The sequence below is a fragment of the Thamnophis elegans genome, chromosome 2, assembly GCF_009769535.1.
Source record: "Thamnophis elegans isolate rThaEle1 chromosome 2, rThaEle1.pri, whole genome shotgun sequence".
In the NCBI taxonomy this organism is placed as follows: domain Eukaryota; kingdom Metazoa; phylum Chordata; class Lepidosauria; order Squamata; family Colubridae; genus Thamnophis; species Thamnophis elegans.
This window is the reverse complement of record NC_045542.1, coordinates 77293629-77313557: the sequence shown is the minus strand read 5'-3', so window position 1 is coordinate 77313557 and position 19929 is coordinate 77293629.

Here is a 19929-nt window from a genome sequence, read left to right as displayed (position 1 = left end):
AAGCAGTACTGGATGATGGACACAGAAGGATAGTTTGGGACACAGTGTAATTGTCCTGAGTGAACCCATTCCAACTGCTTGCAAGTTGTGTTCAGGAGGCATAAGGCAAAACAGTTATTTTCAAAAGATTTTGCAGCTATTTGTGTTCGGTGATTTATCACGGATAAGGAAGTCAAGGTTATTTTCAGCAGTCCCCCACCTACCCCCGGCTCTCAATGCTCCTAACCTTTAAAAAAGAAACAGTATATAGGCTTGCACGCAATTGTAAGAGCCCGCTCTGTTTCTTATATTAGAATGCTCTTGATTACTAAAATATATTGCATCATCTAGCATTTATGTAAAGCCTCTTTATGTTAAATCTTTTTGGTTGTGATCCAACTGCTTTTAATAATTATTGCTTATTTATTATTTCCCAAATTTATCCACGAAACAATGTATGTATAACTGCAATTACACAGTTGCCTATATCCCCATAGAAACAACTAGGAGTTTCCCCCACTGTGCGGAAGGCAATAACATCATTTCCTGTTGCTGATCAAACAGTTTGTCATGAAATGGTGAAAAAGATTCTCTTGGTGTTGGCAGGAACTTGCTTCAGGATGAACTGGTTGCCACGCAGTGCTACAAACACATAGAAGCTTAGCAATAAACATTGTGGCTTTTTTGACATATGGGAGGGATTAGGAAAAAATGCCATTTGAATGTATATGAGCAGGCACATTTTTAACATGCAGTTAAGAGGTTCTTGAAAACAAGCACACTAGAATCCTTAGCCAGGAATTATAGTACGCACATGCACATTTAATATATGAGTCCCATTGTGTGTATTTACCCACATATATGCCCATACACAATGATGTGGGCAGAGGGAAGAGCATTTTATAAGTATTCCTAACATTACAATGCCTTTCTTTAACTTTCTGCATTGTGACATTGTGTGTACATTAATTTGTTGATACTGGATATGAAATGCTCTTACTTTTACTACTGGTTCAGAACCGGGAGCTTGCACATGGCACTTCTGCGCATGCACAGAGCATCCGTGATGACATCTGGGCAGGTGGATGGAGCCTCTTGCCACCACCGCTATTGGTTTGCATGAACCAGGGCGAACCAGCAGAATACCACTTCTGATTGTTACCCACTTGTGAAGTATCTAAATTTACTTGCAAGTGATTGGCTGAAACAAAATTACATCCCAATCATTAAGTGCACAAATACAAATCAATAAATGACACCTCTTCACAAGCTTGAGCCCTTCATTTAGGGTTCATTAAACATAGTTCTTGCTAAGGAAACCTTAACAGAATAAACCAAGCTACTTTTTCCTCCCATTGTGTTAATGATTTTGAACATTGGTGCCGGAGAAGAGTCCTGTGAATAGCACAGGTACCCATGAAAACAAACAAAAGGACCATAAAATGAATTAATCCAGAATTCTCACTTGAGACACTTAATGTTCAGATTAAAATCATCATATTTTGGAAACTTTATGCAAAATCTCAGCTCTCTTGAGACGTCTATGATCTGGAAAAGGTGGAAAGGAAAAAAAAAACGAGGACAATTAACAGCAAGTTGAATGAACTCCACTTAAGGAGGCAATGGGTGTTCTGTTGGAAGGACCAGGTTGGGAACAGAATATCTTGGAGAAAATCTATCTACGTGATCACTAAGAATTAACACAAGCAGCTTTCTCCTCCTCCTCCCCCCCCTTTATTTCATTATAGTAGGTTTACCAGGGCAAAGTTATTCAGTGGCAACAGGATGCAATGTTATTAGTAAACAGATAATGCTTAGTTTTATATTTATTTCCCTGGCTGGTTGGGCAAGTTACCCAGCATCTGGAGGTTGTGTGAAACAGACTGGGGAGGAACCAGCTCTGACTTACCTTAGCCAGACAGAGTGGATTTGGGATTTTGATTCCCCCCCCTGCCCCCCGGATCTGGTATCATTGTGGACTCTCAATGGGGTAACACTCCCCTGGATATGTATCTTCTTCTCATGAAGCAGATGGCCATAAAGTCGAAGGGAGCTTTGCACTGATTCACCTTATGTCCCAATTGTACCCATTCCTTGAACAGGAGAACTTGTTCCCAGTTACTCATGCCCTGATCACTTCCTGGGCAGATTACTTCACTATGCGGTTCATGGGGCTGCCCTTGGTTATTTTGTATAAGGTGGGCAGCCCTATAAGACTTATAAATAAATAAATGGAGATGAGAGCTAAATGGCAGCAGATGATTTCTATATCCCCTTGCTGCCATCTAGCTATCAAATGGATTTGGCAGCCTAGATCTAATAGCTTTACATTGCAAATCACTAATAACAAAAATAGCTTGCATTAGATTTGTTCAAGATTAGAAAAGATTTCAAACAAATGTAATGGGTTTGATGTAGTTGGAGAAAAAGATATAGCTTATGTCACATTTATTTCTTCCATTAATCTCTAGCTTCTCTATGAAAGCTAAAGTAATGAAAATAAGGACTAGGGATGACATGATAGTGTTTCACTATATAAGGGGTTGCCACAAAGAAGAGGGAGTCAACCTATTGTCCAAAACACCTGAAGCAATGGATGGAAACTAATCAAGGACAGAAGCATTCTAAACTAAGGAGAAATTTCCCGAGAGAACAATTAATCAGTGGAACAACTTGCCTGCAGATGTTGTGGGTGCTCCAACCCCGGAGGTTCTTAAAAAGAGATTGGATAACCATTTGTCTGAAATGATAGGCTTCCTGCCTGAGCAGGGGTTTAGACTAGAAGATGCCCAAGGTCTCTTCCAACTCTATTATTCTGCATTATTCTAAACCTTGAATTCCTTAGAGGAAACCATTCCCCTCATTTGTTCTCCCAATCACAGCCTGTTAAAGAGGATAGATTGTGAAAATGTGACTGGTTCAAAATTAACCACTCTGTTCCATGGGGATCTGAACTTATCTCCATCCAATCCCAACTCAATATTTTGTTCCCTAGATTACATTGGTAGGATCTGCCTTCATTCCAGCTTCTGTCTCTATCGAAAATCTGGAGATGGCTGTTAGTCACAGAAGACTTTATTTTACGGGACCAATGCCCAGAGACAAATTATGTCAACCGTCAAGATTGTGACTGTGTTCTTAATGCTAAGCCATATTTTAGGTTTTTTTTGGCTTAACATGTTGAGGTTTGTAAACTTTGGTTTATGGCTTTGAGTGATGATTGAACTCAGCTAATATTCCTACCACTCTGGAAAAATGTTTAAAAATAAAGTACCCATAGGGGGGAAAAATCGCCAACTAATTTCCCAATGGATTCTCCTAACTATTTAAGCTTGTCTGTAATTTCTGATAAACAAGGACATAAGAATTGATGGGTTTCTCCTCTTCAAAGTCTGAAAAGGAATAAAAAAAATAATGGAAGTGGATATCATAGGCATACAAATGAAATAAACTCAATTAACCTGCTCTGTCTGGACACATTATTCAACAGCTTTGCAGAGTGAGCAGAAAACTCCTTTTGATTTATTAGCCACTTCTAGAGGATTATCTGTTGCAGCAACCAACAAAAAGACTAGAGTATCTTAAGAATTTGTAAGGCAGGGACATAAATTGTCCCAGGAGAAAACTCCACAGAAAATGATGAGGCTTATTTCTAGTAAGCGTGAATAGCATTTTCACTTAGAAATAAATTGCATTGCAGATGCATTAACATTGCCACAGATTTGAAAGCATTATATGTAATAAGTGATATTATCAATTAGCAGACACCCAATGCAAGTTAAAAGAGTCAATTTCCAAAGCTTCCAATAAAGGAAATAATATGTATATTCTTAAGAATCAAATTTCATAAAATTAAAAAGAGCCAGTATTTGATGCTTTGATACTGCTAGCACAGGATTAAAAATATGTTAATCCTTAGTGCACCAACTTTTGGCTAGTTCACCTACTAATATTTTCTCTCATTGTATTTTGTGAACATAGGTTTTTATTTTTTTGAAGTGTTAAAAGTAATTTAAAGTAGCTGCCACTTTACAGACATTTCATATTCATTGACCTTGGGTTTGTATCCAGTATGATTAGTTTTCCCTTTTTTTTCTTTTGAGAACTAGTTTTCCATCCAAAGAAGCATCATGCTTCAATGTATGATCATGCTTAGATGTAAACTGGGATAGTCCCTCTCCCTTATATTTTGGTTTAGTCAGCTTCAACATTATTGTGCATAACCCGACTGGTCTTTAACAAAATATCAATGAATCTTGAAGCTTAGGTTAGGAGACATTTTGCTAACTGAGGGGAAAGATAAAATAGTGTGTTCCCAATATGCATACAGAAACTAACTCAAGCTTTTCTTCAACACTAATAATGAGAAGACCTAGGAAGATAGGAGAGGGAATTGAGGATTAGTTGTTAAGCCCATATAGCATGACCCACCAACACTTTCTCTTAGGATCTGCACTTGAAATACACTACTTCATCTAAGAGAAAGGCTGACCTTTGTAAGAACCTGTTTAAAAGAGTCATAGAAGGCTTAAGGGACATGGTGGCTCAGTGGCTAAGATGCTGAGCTGGTCGATTAGAAAGATCAGCAGTGTGGCAGTTCAAATCCCTAGTGCTGCGTAACAGAGTGAGCTCTCATTACTTGTCCCAGCTTCTGCCAACCTAGTAGTTTGAAAGCATGTAAAAATGCAAGTAGAAAAATAGGGACCACCTTTGGTGGGAAGGTAACAGCATTCCGTGCACTTTTAGTGTTTAGTCATGCCAGCCACATGACCACGGAGATGTCTTCGGACAGCGCTGGCTCTTCAGCTTTGAAATGGAGATGAGCACCACCCCCTAGAGTCGGGACTGACTAGCACATATGTGAGAGGAGAACTTTTACATTTAACCTTATAACTTTACTTTTCACATGCTGGTCTTTCCTAGTGTTTTGTTTTGGGAGAGTTTACATACTGCCAGATATATTACTCACACTCTTTCCCAGAGTAGCAATTATCGTATTAAAGTGTGCAGTACTAGTACTCTTACCACAAACACAATACTATGCAGGGCTTCAATTAAATAAATTGTGGGCTGTGGATTTATCTTACAGGGGCATTCTATTCAGTGCCAGAATGCTGCAATGAGGAAGATGTTGGAATAAGGTGGGAAACCAGTTTTACTCTAGTCTCAGTCCCAATAAAGGAGAATATTTGTAGTTCAGGGATGAAATGAAGGGTTCTTGGTGCTCCTTGAACTTGATTACTTTCTTGGAGACATTTCATTACCCAAACTTGGTAACATTATCAGTGCTAGTCCTAATGATGTTACCTAGTTTGGGTAATGAAACATCTGCAAGAAAACAAGTTCAGGGTTCTGGAAGTTCACAGGGTTACTTTAAAACAGGGGTGTCAAACTCGGGTCATCACGGCATCATCACATGATGTATTGGGACTTTCCCCCCTTCACTAAACCAGGCGTGGGCCAGTGTGTGATTCATCCGGCCAGCGGGCCACAAGTTTTATAGCCCTGCTTTAAAATGTGACAAGCTAGCTCCTATTGTATTAATAAGGTCTCTTGCTTCTTTTGCTGAGCAGGCCCTTAAATGTCTGTCCCTTCTCACACCATTCTTCCAGAAGCAGGCAATATAATTTGCAAAAAGCCATTATTCCAGTCCCTTTCAAATCAAAATGCCAGTTTGGTTTTTCACATATCCTTAACAGTGTCTGTCAGATTCAACCAGAGAAAATAAATGTGAACCTTCCATATTATCTGACTCATCCCGGACTGCTACTAAAATTTGCTGCTTCCCATCAAAGTCTGGGAATCACCATCTTGCCATGTTTCAGAAGAAAACAAACTGGTTTGAAAAATTTTTCATAACTGTCTGCAACTCCATCAGATAAATTGTTTGTCATGACTCCTGAGTCCCCTGGTGCCCACAAGAGACATGGGTCCAGCGCACCTTGCATTCCTTCTACTCTTATCTCCTGCTAATTTCCCTTGGCCATTAGTAGTTAAGGTTCTTGTAGTTAGCTTAACCTTGCAATAAATCTTTATACCCATTTGAACTGTTTGGATCTCCTGATTTTCCTATGGTTTGACAGTATGTACTGTATGTGTATGTATGGAAACAGTAATGATACAATGGAGAGCTTAGTATTAAAAGCTTAGGACCCAAACATTTATTACATAATAAATTGATATGAGTCTCAGTATGTTTTTAATGCTACACTCAGCTTGGAATGGGAAAAAAACCCTCAGTTTCAATGTTTGTCATATTGATATCCTAAATTGTAATTAATATTGATAGGGTATCTTTTTCCTCTTCTCTATTTCAATCCTCCTCCTCCTCCTCCTCCTCCTCCTCCTCCTCCTCCTCCTCCTCCTCCTCCTCCTCCTCCTCCTCCTCCTCCTCCTCCTCCTCTTCTTCTTCTTCTTCTTCTTCTTCTTCTTCTTCTTCTTCTTCTTCTTCTTCTTCTTCTCTAATGTCAATAATCTTATGTAAATGTCACTGAGTTATTGCTTAGGTGAAGATAGAAATATCACCTCTACTTTGATATGCAGAGTGACTGGATTCACAGAAGTGATTGTCCTGAAATGTGATTTCTTTGGATCTGACATAGCAATCAGTGTAATCTAGAAATCATGTTTCATCCTTAGCACTGTGATGGAATGTGCACCTGCAGCAGCAGGGTGGGGGGGATGGATTTTGTCAATTCAGAACTTTCCCAGAAGAAGACTGCACAATCCTGGAGGTATTGGAAAGAGGTGCAAGATAACTACACCCTAGAATCTCCCAGGATGTATCTAATAGCTTAGAAAATTATCGTTTTAGATTGACACTATTAGATATAGGCAAATAAAAGATGGGATTTGGTTCGATCTCGGTCTCAACTCTTGGCTTGATCCAGACAAGCACTGAGCGCAAACAGCACTACTTATTTTTTTAACAAGCCATGCTGAGCACAACTCTAATTTAATATAATGTATGAACCTGTTTTTTTTACCCATTTTTATTTTTAATATAGTATTGCACAAAGGTGGGTTCCTACCAGTTCAGACCGGTTTGGCCGAGTAGGTAGTAACTCGGCCTGCCACGCCCCTGAACTGGTTCTATTGGCGGCAGTGCCATCTTGATTTTTGGTTCTGCACATGCACAGAACAAACTTCATTGCAAAAAATTAATTTCTTCCCCTTTTCTAACGTTATGCTCATGTGCAGACCTTTTTAGGTGCAAATGCGCATGTGCCAAATTGGCAGTAATGCCGGTCTCAACCCACCCCGGGTATTGCATTATCAAGCATTTTTTGTGTTATTAGCTACAAATAAAAGAGACCAAGAGCACTTGAATTGATGGTGTATATTGCTCAGCTTTTATTCTTTTACATTATAGATGAAATCAGATGAAGAAACACATACTTCGATACATATTCGACCCATCAAAACCAAAAGCAGATAAATAATCACTGATATCCTTTCCTGCCAATCAAAAAGAGAGTAGGAACACTGAAATGAAATTTGAAGGCAAAAATAACCATTTTACCATGAGGTGTAGCCGTGTTTGTTCCTTGTCACTTCAGCAATTTAATCTTCACCACCTAATTCTAATCTATTGCCTTCTGAGCCTATGCATGTTATTCATTCTTTTATGTGTACATACATGTGTGTGCACACAGACAGACAGAGAGCGAGAGACAGAGAAATGAAAACAGATGGCCATTATAATTTGCTTTCATCTTTCTGTTTATAGTTTGTGTCCAAACTCCAGAGATTGTTGACGTCAGGATGATACATCTGGGTTGGTTTTATTTTTACCCAGGACTTGCATTCCATAAACTGCTGGACTGTAACATGCAATTTGAGATGGTCTTATGGCAGAGCTGCTACGGGTTCGCCTGGGTTTTGGAGAACTCGTAGCTAACGTTATGGTCAGTTCGGAGAACCTCCATTCCAACCCCTGGCTGGTCCCACCCACTGCTCCCCTCCATTCCCAGGACTCTCCATGCAGCCTGTTTTGGATGCGAGGTAAGTGCAGCAGGGCCCATGCAGAGCAGAGGTGGGTTCCTACCAGTTCGCACCTATTCGGTAGAACCGGTTCGTCAAATCTACCGAACCGGTTAGAAGATGTTCCAAGAGTGTACCCCGAAAGCAAGCCACACCTACATAAGAGGTTCCAAAAATTTTTGAAACCCACCACTGGTCCTTGAATATGATTATTCTACACTATCATGCTCATATTTATAAAACTCAGTGCCTCTGTGAAAGGTAAGGATGACTACTGCGTTTGTGGTGCAATCAGAACATTGCGTGAGTTGAAGTTGTTTTAACGCAAACCAAAGATGCCTTTTAAAAAACAAGTTTACATCATATTCTTATGCATGCCAGTGCTGTGTGTGAGGTAATTTAAGGTGGTTCTGACAAGTGTCGTTGGCATCTTCATATCCAGTCACATGGGCAGCAAGCCACTCCCATCCAGTCACATGGGCAGAAAGACACTCCCACAAAGGAGGCCACACCCACAGAGTAGGTTCAAACAATTTTTGAAACCCAGCACTGATGCAGAGGCTCAGGGAGGGGGGGGGAAATGGGCCTCCTGGAAGTTCCCGAAGGCCAGAAACAGGCCCATTTCCAGCCTCCAGAGGGCCTCCGGAACCCAGGGGAAGCAAAAACGCCCACCCACCCCACTAGGCCATGCCCACCATGGCCACACCCACCCAGCAACCAGGCAGAGAACCCGTTGCTGAAATTTTTGAAGCCCATCCCTGTCTTATGGTGATAAGAGAGATAAGGGTGGATGGATACAGGGACAAAGGTGCCTAACCAGCCACCATTCAGGTTCCTACTATTGGATCAATAAATGTCACCCTGATCGTTTATGGCAACGTGTTATGTGAGAGACTCACTTAGTGAGAGGCTATTCTAGTCATTTGGGTTGCATCCCAATTACAGCTTGTTCTATTCCTGGCATGAAATGATCTTCCTGAAGGCTGTGGAAATGTTTTCATGTGAAAGTGTATCGTGTTTCATTTCAGATGGGCAAGAGAATGGAAAAGCATGAAGATCAAGTGAAAAAATAGAAGCAGAGGGGGGAAGGGATCCTAATAGAAAATTAGGGGATTAGTTCATGCTTGAAATTAGTTGTCCTCTTTGCCTTTCATCAAATGAATGCTTTCAGATAAAGATGCCTGAAGTTTCAATCTTCTTTTGAAAATAGAATTTGAAGAAAATAAAGATATAATTTTACTGGTTTGTAGCTATGATATTTCCCAACCAACGATTAATGAAATCTAGTGATTATTTAAACCCTCCAGAACAGCCAAAACCAGCTACCACCAGAATACTTTTGACTAACAGATTTAGCCTGCCTTCTGCAAAAAATAATAATAATGCAATCAGCAGTTTGCATGCAGTTCAAATGCTGAATTTTTCTCCTTTGCCTGTGCTTTTTAAACGTTGACTGCTTAAAACAACTAAGGCGGGGGGGGGGAGGCAGGGCACTGTTGCACAGAGTTTTATTAGCATACATATTGCATGTATGATTTTGATTATGTGTCATCAACTCTTTGTCAACTTTGACATTTACCATCAACGAGATGTTTAAAAGCATGTCCGCCAGATGTTGGCAATGTTACGAGACACCGGGGACATATTAACATATGTGGTGGACATGTGTAAAAGCAAATAAATATTGGACAAAAATACATACATGGTTTGATAAAATGTTAAAACAACATATACATCCTGAGTTCCTACTGTAATTATTTCTTGGCAGCTTCGGATTCACTTTTCCTGCTTAGCAACATCAGGAGTTAGATGTCCTAAAGATTTCTAATCTAGTCAAAACAGAAACTTTTTTAGTATTCTGAAAGTTTTTCAGCTCTTCTTCAATAATATCTTTAGCGCCATCTAACTTGAGGGGCCCATGATTCAGCACTATATCATCAGTCATTTTATCTTATCTGTCCTTTTGGTTTTCTTGGTAAAACACTGGACTGGTTTTCTTCAATCATCCTTCCCAGGCACACCACCACAATGAAACAGCATAGCAGTACTTGAGGTGTGTTTATTTCTTTTAAGCCTTACATTTTAAAAATAGTTGAAAAACTATTCTGGGGACACCGTTTTTCGACAACATTGGCTTCAGTCACAGCTGCCCACAGATGTGCACAACGTATATTACTCTGGAGCTAAAGTCAAAGGAATCGATGGTACTTTTGAACACAACGCAATATGGGCACCTTTAAAATGTATCCACTACTTACATTGTGTATTTGTATTCACTTGTAGAAGGGAAAGCATAAGCCAGTGAAGAACACTCGAACAAATTTTAAAAGAATTAACTATTCCTATTGTTTATAAGTTTAGCACTTCCTTACGTACACTGAGAGCATATGCACCAAAGACAAATTCCTGGTGTGTCCAACCACACTTGGCCAATAAATAATTCTATTCCATTGCATGTAATGTACTTGGGATGTTTACAGCTTTTCTATGAATTCCCAGCCTAACTCACATCCTTTCATAAATGGTCCCTTGAAGTTTAGGGTTGGAGAATTGCCTGCTGGATCTGAATTTTAAAACTTCCTCAAGAGATTTTTTCATGTTGAGGATTCTCCTGCTTGGTAATATCACTCCTATCCCCCAATTGCCCTCCCCCTCTTATGACTGCATAGAGGAAGACTGTATAACTATTCACTATTCAATAACCAAGGAAGTCATGAAAGTCATGAAAAAGACCATTTAGGGCAGAAAAGTGACACAGTTCTTGGTACCACTTGCGCCAAAATCATCATGATGGTATGAGTTAGAGACTAAAGTGATGCAGAAAAACTATATGTGCTTCCTGGATCTAAGGAAGTTTAATATTAATATTATCAGGCTTTAGCAGCAAGATTTAGCTATTAAATAGGGGACAAAAGCAAAACAACATCATGAATGGGCTGCTAAAAATCTCACAAGACTATTTCAATGAGTGGTAGACAGTAATTGAGTGTTTGAAGTCTTGAATGTTTGAAGATAGTTTTTTTTGGTTTTGTTTTCAGCATAATATATCTCAAGACAGTCTTTTAGTGGAGGAAATGTTTGGTATTTCTAAAAGATCAGTCAGGTCACATGATTGATAGAAAATTTCCATCTCATTCTTTTGCTCGTTTGGAAAAGAATGAGCTCTTATGAAACCACAGAACATTTTTCCATTGATAACTGAAGAATGAACTGGTGTTTACTTAGAAATGACTGGTAGCTCTTCACCAGCCTTGAATGGACGAAAATACTTAGTTTCCAAACTAATCCTAGTTCATAGTAATAAACAATATGGTTTAGAAGAAATAACCTACCATAATTTAGCCTGATGAATGTATTGATTTTGTATGGTTGATTTATTATGTATTTATTTTCCCTTACATTAAGAAAACTAAATCCAAATATAACCAACATACTGTATTTATATATCTTGATAGATAAATGGAAGTTTCATTCTTGTTATAGGTAACATATCCTCTATTAGTGCTGAAGTCTTTGGGGAGTATCAAATGTAGGTTTTCATTTGTATGGGAAATGAATTGAATTCCATGCTGAAACCTACCAATCAGTCAGTGGTGTTACTGGGCGATTTTTATGGTGCTCACAATCATAATAATAGCAATAACAATAGCAATAGTACTTAGACTTCTATACCACTTTACAGCACTCTCTGAGAGGTTTACAGAGTCAGCATATCACCCGCAACAACCTGGACCCTCATTTTACTGATCTTGGAAGGATGGAAGGCTGAGTCAACCTTGAGCCATCCAGGATTGAATTTCAGGCTCTGGGCAGAGTTAGGCTGCAATGCTGTATTCTAACCACTGTGCCATCAAGGCTGCAAAACAAAGGAAGGTGGGTCTTTGCATGATGGGAAGCACCCAATCACACCATTCATCAATTTCTGGGGATTGGAGGGTGAAATTTCCTTTCCAATGAAGATCTGAAGCTATGAATGGGCATGCCTTTTGTATGGGCAGTAGTAGTACAGTAAGATAATTAAAAGATTCTTAAATGTAAGCATTTCAATTACTGCCCGTATGAAATAGGTTTGCATTTACTTTGTGTACTTAAATATGTATACAATTCTCATCTTCAGAGATACATTCAAGTCTAGCGCATTCATAGCTATTCTTGGCAAAAGTGTCTCTGTGGACTTACTTCTTAGGTCTACACAGGCATATTCAGCAAAAATATGGACCCTCGTGTGTTTAAAAGTTGGATAGAAGTAATTTTTTGCAGTTCGGCTTTCTTTTGACTTAACACTGAGACAGGATGAGAAGACATATTAGCTGCCCAAAGTGACACCCATCAGCTTCTTTCCTTATAAATATTAAAGAGCTCTTCCTCTCAAAGTACACAGATTTGCACACATGGCATTACCCACGAAGCTCTGTTGGGTTGCTTTTGTATTGTAGCAGAACACTTTCATAAGAGTTTGCCTTCTTAAAACTGGTACCTGCTATCAAAAATGAAACTCTCATTCCAATGACCTTTGTATTGTCCCTGTAAGTATTACTCGGGCAGTTCATCCCCATTGAACTAGTCAATCTTAATGAAAACCATAGCCTATCAGAACGAGAAAATAACTTCCCTTTGCCTTGTTGTTCTCCCTTTGCAAAGCAAATATTTTCTCAAAATTAAGTTCTTAAAATATGACTGTATTTACAAGACTCCCTCTTCCAGCTTGGCTTTGGAGGAGAAGTGATTAACAAGCTGCAGCTTGGATGTCTCTCTGATCTATTCTCAAGAGTGGGCCACCGCCAACAGTCCAGTCACTTGTCAGGAATGAGGAGGCCATGGATTGTTTACAGCCACGGACTGTTATTTGCTCGGTTGCCTGGTAGAACCAGTGGTATTTTTTGTTCCCTCTCCAACTATGTGAACCACCAATGCAGAATTCCAGAAGGATTTGGCCTATGGAAGCTTTTGCTTCCTCCTGCTGAGGTTTCGCTCATCTCTATAAAATAGCTGTGCTCTGTGCTTGAAAGGGCAAGCAAACATTCTTTGCGCAGGGAAGAAGTACTCAGAAGAGAGAAACAAAGTGGGGCAGCAGTGAAGGGACTTTGAAGATGGAGGGAGCACAAATGGCATAGATTAAGGGGCATGTTTTATGCTGTTGCAGCAAAACCAGGAAAGAAGCCAGTAACACTTTATAGCAATAGCAATAGCAATTAGACTTATATACCACTTTACAGTGCTTTACAGCCCTCTCTAAGTGGTTTTACAGAGTCAGCATATTGCCCACAACATTCTGGGTCCTCATTTTACCCACCTCAGAAGGATGGAAGACTGAGTCAACCTTGAGCCTGGTGGGATCTGAACTGCCAAATTGCAGGCAGCCAGAAGTCAGCAGAAGTTGCCTGCAACCACTGTGCCACCAGGGCTCTTATAGATTATTCCATCTTATCATAGCACCATTTTGACAGGAGTCCGCTTCAGTATTCAAGATGCCACATAACTCTTATTAACACATATAACGTGAGAACCCAGCCTACATTAATAAGCCAACATAAGATAGCAAGAAAACACAGTGAAAGGCACCCAGATGAAATCAAAATCCTGAGTGAGTTATAGTGCAGTAGATTTAATTAAGCGGGTCATTGTTTAGATCCAAAGAACAAATATTAGTATTAGACTGGCCACCTGGAAAGAAACCATCAATCCCCAACTAGGATGCCAGAACAAAGACATCCTTTTCTTCATCTGCACATGGTGTCCAAAAGTAAGAAACAGAGAAAATGTTTATACAGTATAAGTGGATCTGTCCATCATTTGTCCTTTGAATACCACTGCAACCCCTTGAAACCTGGATTGGAAACAGATTGGTAGCTTTAAAGAGAGACATTCTTGACGGTAAGTTATCTGCTGCTTTCTACTCATATGGAACTAGTCTGTGTGAAAACTCTTGCAGGGACTATTAGAATTAGACTAATTCTGCAGCAGTGATACATTATTGGAGACCAGGTCTCCAGATCAATAAGGCCCTCCACATATTCCTGTGTGGGAAAATGAGATAACGCTGTGTGATTAGGAAGTGTATGCCCTTTAATACGTAATTAGTCTACTCTTGCCAACCAGTGACCATTGTTCCATTCATTTCCCTCACCTCCTGCTTATGAAAGAAGGGATTATTTATACTGGGTTAAAAAAACAGCACAGCCTTTAAAACCCAGGGTAAAGGAGGGTGGGAACATGAAGGGCAGTTTGAGTCTTCCTGCTTAGCCTTCTTGCCTGGGGATGGTGACGTTCATATTGCAGGAAGGAACACAGTGTTCCTGAAAAGTGCTACAGACATTCCACTCATAGCTAAACCAAGATCTGGCACTCTGCCTCCAGCTCCTCATCACATGAACCAGTCTCCAGGAGAGTCCCAGGGGTTTTTGTTCTTGTTGCTGAAGACCTTCTCCGAAGCCGCAATTCAAATTTATTTTCAGATGCACTAAAGAGAACATACTCCTCCTCCCAACTTGAGTGTAGCTTTCTGGTGATTTTGTTCAAGTGCTGTATTTTTCCAAGGAGTTAAGATAGAAATTGTCCAAAAACAGCATACCATGTTTATGACCAATCAAAAAATATGGCTGGGATCAAGGGTACAACATCTGTTGTCCCTCTTCTGAAAAAAAGTATATGTAAAAATATGTCTATGGAGATTCTCAGTCATCCAGGTCATGGTTGTCCCAGTGGTGCTTTTTAAAGAGACAACTGGACTTTCTGATTTTTCTTTGAAGATGTTTCGCTTCTCATCGAAAAAACTTCTTCAGCTCAAAGAAGCTTCTTGGAGGAGAAGTGAAACTTTTTGAAGGAAAACAAAGAAAGTCCACTTGCCTTTTGAAAAAGCACCTTTCGGACAATATAAAAATACATTTTGATTTGTGCTTTCTAGTCCATAAATATTTAATAATGGAAGAAGCATACAATTTAGCCATTAGGCGCCCATTGTATTTCTGTTTTGGTGAAGATGCTATCATACCGTATAGATGACCTCTCAATAGTGTCAGGCATTTCACTGATATTATTTTATAAACCTGCTCTCCCTAACCTGTAGCCTGACAGAGTGCATGGTCAAGTTTCTGTAAAAAAAGTTCTATACTTATTTCAGAAGCCATAGTAAAAGAGAGAAGAAAGGCAGTGGGGTTATTCTGTCCACTGAATTCCCCATCCACTTTTCAACTTGCAGAATTTTTCTAAAAGTTGCAGAAGCGTACAACTATCACTTTTTTAAAATGATCAGATCATTAGCCTAGAGCTGAAATCTGGTCGACCACTGGATTTCAGTAAAGGGTTAAAGTTTTCTATAATTCTTTGCTGCGAGTAGTGGTCTTCCAGATTTTTGCAGCCAATAAGTGTCAATTCTTTATTGTTCTTGAGTTTAATTGATTTGTTTTCTTTGTGAAATGACTTCTAAGTTGCTTTGAGTAAGGCAATCAATATGGGAGAAAGTGAAAAATTCACAAATAATAATTATTGATATTTTTTTACACAATGTCAAAAATGTCCTCTTGATAGAAAGAAAGAATAGAAAGAAAAGTCAGTGTAGTGCAATGATTGAAGCAACCAGTTAAAGAACAGGAGACCGTGAGTTCTAGTCCCACCTTCGGCATGAAACCAGTTGGGTGACATTGAGCCAGTCATTGCCTCTCAGCCTTAGGCAGCTTGCAAGACAGATATGGTATTCAACAGGTTCTGACCAGTTCTGGAGAACTGGTAGCAGAAATTTTGAGTAGTTCAGAAAACTGGTAAATACCACCTCTGACTGGCCCCGCCTCCATCTATTCTCTGCCTCCCAAGTCCCAGCTGATCGGGAGGAAATGGGGATTTTGCAGTAACTTTCTTCTGCCAATGCCCACCAAGCCATGCCATGCCCACACTCACCCACCATGCCACACCCACCAAGCCATGCCCACAGAACCAGTAGTAAAAGTTTTTGAATCCTACCACTGAGGCAGGAGCAAACCACTTTTGAAACCATTGCCAAAAAAACAAAACAAAACAAAAAACTACAGAGACTTGTTGGCACAGACACAGACAAAAAAATGCTATGTTAGTTGCAAACTCCCAAGGCATAATATCAGGTGTGGCTATTAACTCTGTTCCCACTTCGCACTTCCAAACAGAACCAAGAAGAAGACTATATTCATTGCGAAGAATTGAGGAAGCCATAAATATGAGGTACCATAATTCATATTTAAAAGTATTGCTGGCTAACTTATGTTAGTCCCCATTAGGTTTCAGTCCTGGGCCTCCTTCTCCAATCCTTCTAGTTATTCTTCTGTTTGCAAAATATTTTCTCTAGCATGAGAAACTGAGGTTTCTGCCTGGTCTGCTGTTCTCTTTAATAATTGGCCAGAAAATATGAGATGAGAAGGACTGCAGATAGCTCTTCCACTCTTACAAAATAATACCCCGGAGAAGGGGTGGGGAAGTGCGTGAGTGTGCACGCGCGCGCGCCCGCGCACACACACACACACACACCTTTACAATATTACCTCCCATCTCCTTTCTTTTCTCACAGCCAATATCAGAATAATTCCAACAGCTGATAATTTAGTCAGCTTCATAGCTGAACGGGCTTTTAAATTTGGATCTTTCTAGTCCAAATCCATGCATGCTATTATGAAGTCAGTAGAGATCCACTCAGTTTTATTTTAATTTTTTAGAATGAGTAAGAAACACCAACAATATACATACACAACTTGATTTTTCCATCTTCAATGCCTGCTTTTACCATCTGCTTCCTATCAGGGGAAAATATCAGTCACGCATACCCCCACTGATACTTTTGTCCTGTACAACATACACCTACATTTTCCTCTTTTTAAAAAAAAGTGAAGATTAGATTTAATCTGTAGTAAATACTTTCAACTGTATCATTTACGCAGTGCCCTGGCATGAATCATCAGTCACCACTTGGGATATCTTACAGTGTCATGCACAATACAGAGATATGTCAAAAGATGGAGGAACATCTTTACACTGATGGTCCTATTGCCAGAACAACAACAATAGCAACCACAAAGTTCTGGTAAAGCTTTTTGCCTCGGAGAATTTCTCCATAACAGACATATTGCAAGGAATTTAGTGGAGTCCTTGCTATGTTTACAGCTGAAATCAGGGGTGGACTGATGGGGGTTCTCACGGGTTCGGGTGATCCTCTAGCTAAGATTCTGCCCAGTTTGGCGAAGCCCAAAATGCCTCCCCTGGCTGGCCACCCCCCTCCCCTCCCAGGAGTCTCCACGCAGTCCATTCATCATGTTAGGTAAGTACAGGGCCTGCGTGGAGGCTCAGGCGGGGGGGGGGGGAATGGGCCTACCAGAGGTTCCATAAGTCCAGAAATGGGACTGTTTCCAGCCTCCAGAGGGCCTCTGGAGTCTGGGAGAAGCAGTTCTCACCCTCCCGGTGGTTCAAGGAAAGCCCCTGGAGCCTGGAGAGGGTGAAAAACATGCCCCCAGCTGTGGTGCAGGAGACCAACAAGGCCACGCCCACCATGGCCACTCCCACCCAGCAATGGGGCAGCGAACCTGTTGCTGCAATTTTTGAAGCCCACTCTTGGCTGAAATGTATGACAGCAAAAGAGATTAGAAGGCTACAAAAGTTTAGAAGTATTTGAAAGGTGGTCCTTTTACATTTATTAATCAGTCATACAACTCCGTGTATGTGAAGAGATAGATTTGTAATCATTTACATAGTTGTATCTCTGAAGCTCTCCAATGGAATATAGCCATAAAAGCAAAACAACACACACACAAACATTCTTAAAAACACTTAAGTCTTAAAAGGTCGTTCATAAGAGCCTCTGTTTACAGAACAGCTCAGGCAGATTACTTGGCTTCCCAGCACAACTTCCTAAATAAGTTAAGTGTCTGAAATATGCTCAGTTGAAGAAAAACATCTTTTTTTAGTTCATTATTTCCCAATGAATTACTAAATAATTATTTCTACTAAAAATAGCCCTGAGCTGAACTGAATGCTGGGACTCTGCTCCAGATCCAACGGATTCAGCGGCTCTTTTTCTGAGAAGGAAGCTGAGCTAGATACTCCAGCAGTCTAAAGAAGCTACTGTACTTTCCAGCACTGAGTTTGCAGCAGCTGTGCAAAGCATGCAGTCCTCAACGCAAGAGCCCGAGGCACACTCCCAAGCTCATCGGGAATGCTAGACTGCTATGGCCTAATGTAATCACTTCCAGCTTCGCACAGCTCACGTCAGTGCTTGAAATGAAAAAAATGGGTCTTGCACAGTCACTGCCAAATAAGCAACCGCATCAGCACAGTAGAGTTTTGTGGCAGCACAAGAGCTGGTTTTTCAAGAAGTCCCAGGCTCCCCAGCTCAGTAAAGGGGTGGGGTTTCTGAAAATTAGAAAGTTGCTGGAGATAATAGTCCTAGAGGTGCCTGATAATAAGCACCACGGCAAGCAATCACTATTCATTAAATAGCAAGAAAACCTGCTTGACTTTTCCTGATCCTGCTAAGTAATAGTGCATGGTAATCATTAGGAATCGTTTCTAAAGCTGGATTTTAAAGAACTTTCTTTCACTATCCTCCAGAGGCTGTGTAGGTCAGAGAGTGCCTCAATGTATTAGATCATCACACTGGCTGAGATTAGTTCTTCTGACCTATACAGGCTCTGGAGGATAGTGAAGGAAAGTTCTTGAAATCCAGCTTTAGAAAAGTTTGCCTCTATATATTGCTCTTCAGAAACCTCAGGATCTACAGTAATTATCCTGTAGGTATATGATAAGGTAGACCATAACCTACTACTAGATAAAGTAGGAGAATGTGGATTGGACAGCATCACCACCAGATGGATTTGTAACTGGCTGACCAACCGCACTCAATGTGTAGTCCTCAATGGAACTGCATCTACATGGAGGGAAGTATGCAGTGGAGTACCCCAAGGCTCTGTTTTAGGCCCAGTATTCTTCAACATCTTCATCAATGATTTGGATGAAGGAATAAATGGGGAACTCATCAAATTTGCAGATGACACCAAGCTGGCAGGAATAGCTAACACTCCAGAACATAGGCTTAAAATACTTGACAAACTTGAACATTGGGCACTATCTAATAAAATGAAATTCAATGGTGAAAAGAGTAAGGTTCTACATTTAGGCAAGAAAAATGAAACGCACAGGTATAGGTGGTACCTTGCTCAATAGTAGTAACTATGAGAGGGATCTTGGAGTCTTAGTAGACAACCATTTAAATATGAGCCAGCAGTGTGCGGCAGCTGCCAAAAAAGTCAACACAGTTCTAGGCTGCATAAACAGAGGGATAGAATCAAGATCATGTGAAGTGTTAATACCACTTTATAATGCCTTGGTAAGGCCACACTTGGAATACTGCATTCAGTTTTGGTCACCACGATGTGGAAAAGATGTGGAGACTCTAGAAAGAGTGCAGAGAATAGCAACAAAGATGATTAGGGGACTGGAGGCTAAAACATATGAAGAACAGTTGCAGGAACTGGGTATGTCTAGTTTAATGAAAAGAAGGACTAGGGGAGACATGATAGCAGTGTTCCAATATCTCAGGGGTTGCCACAAAGAAGAGGGAGTCAAACTATTCTCCAAGGCACCTGAGGGTAGAACAAGAAGCAATGAGTGGAAACTAATCAAGGAGAGAACCAACTTAGAACTGAGGAGAAATTTCCTGACAGTTAGAACAATTAATCAGTGGAACAGCTTGCCTCCAGAAGTTGTGAATGCCCAAATACTGGAAGTCTTTAAGAAGATGTTGGATAGCCATTTGTCTGAAATAATATAAGGTTTCCTGCCTAGGCAGGGGGTTGGACTAGAAGACCTCCAAGGTCCCTTCCAACTCTGCTATTGTATTGTATTGTATATTATCCCTATATAATATAAGTTGTGTCAACTAAGCTTTCCATTGGACTTCATCTGATTGGACAAGAATGGCTCTTGACCTACACAGCTAGCAGCTTATTATTAGCT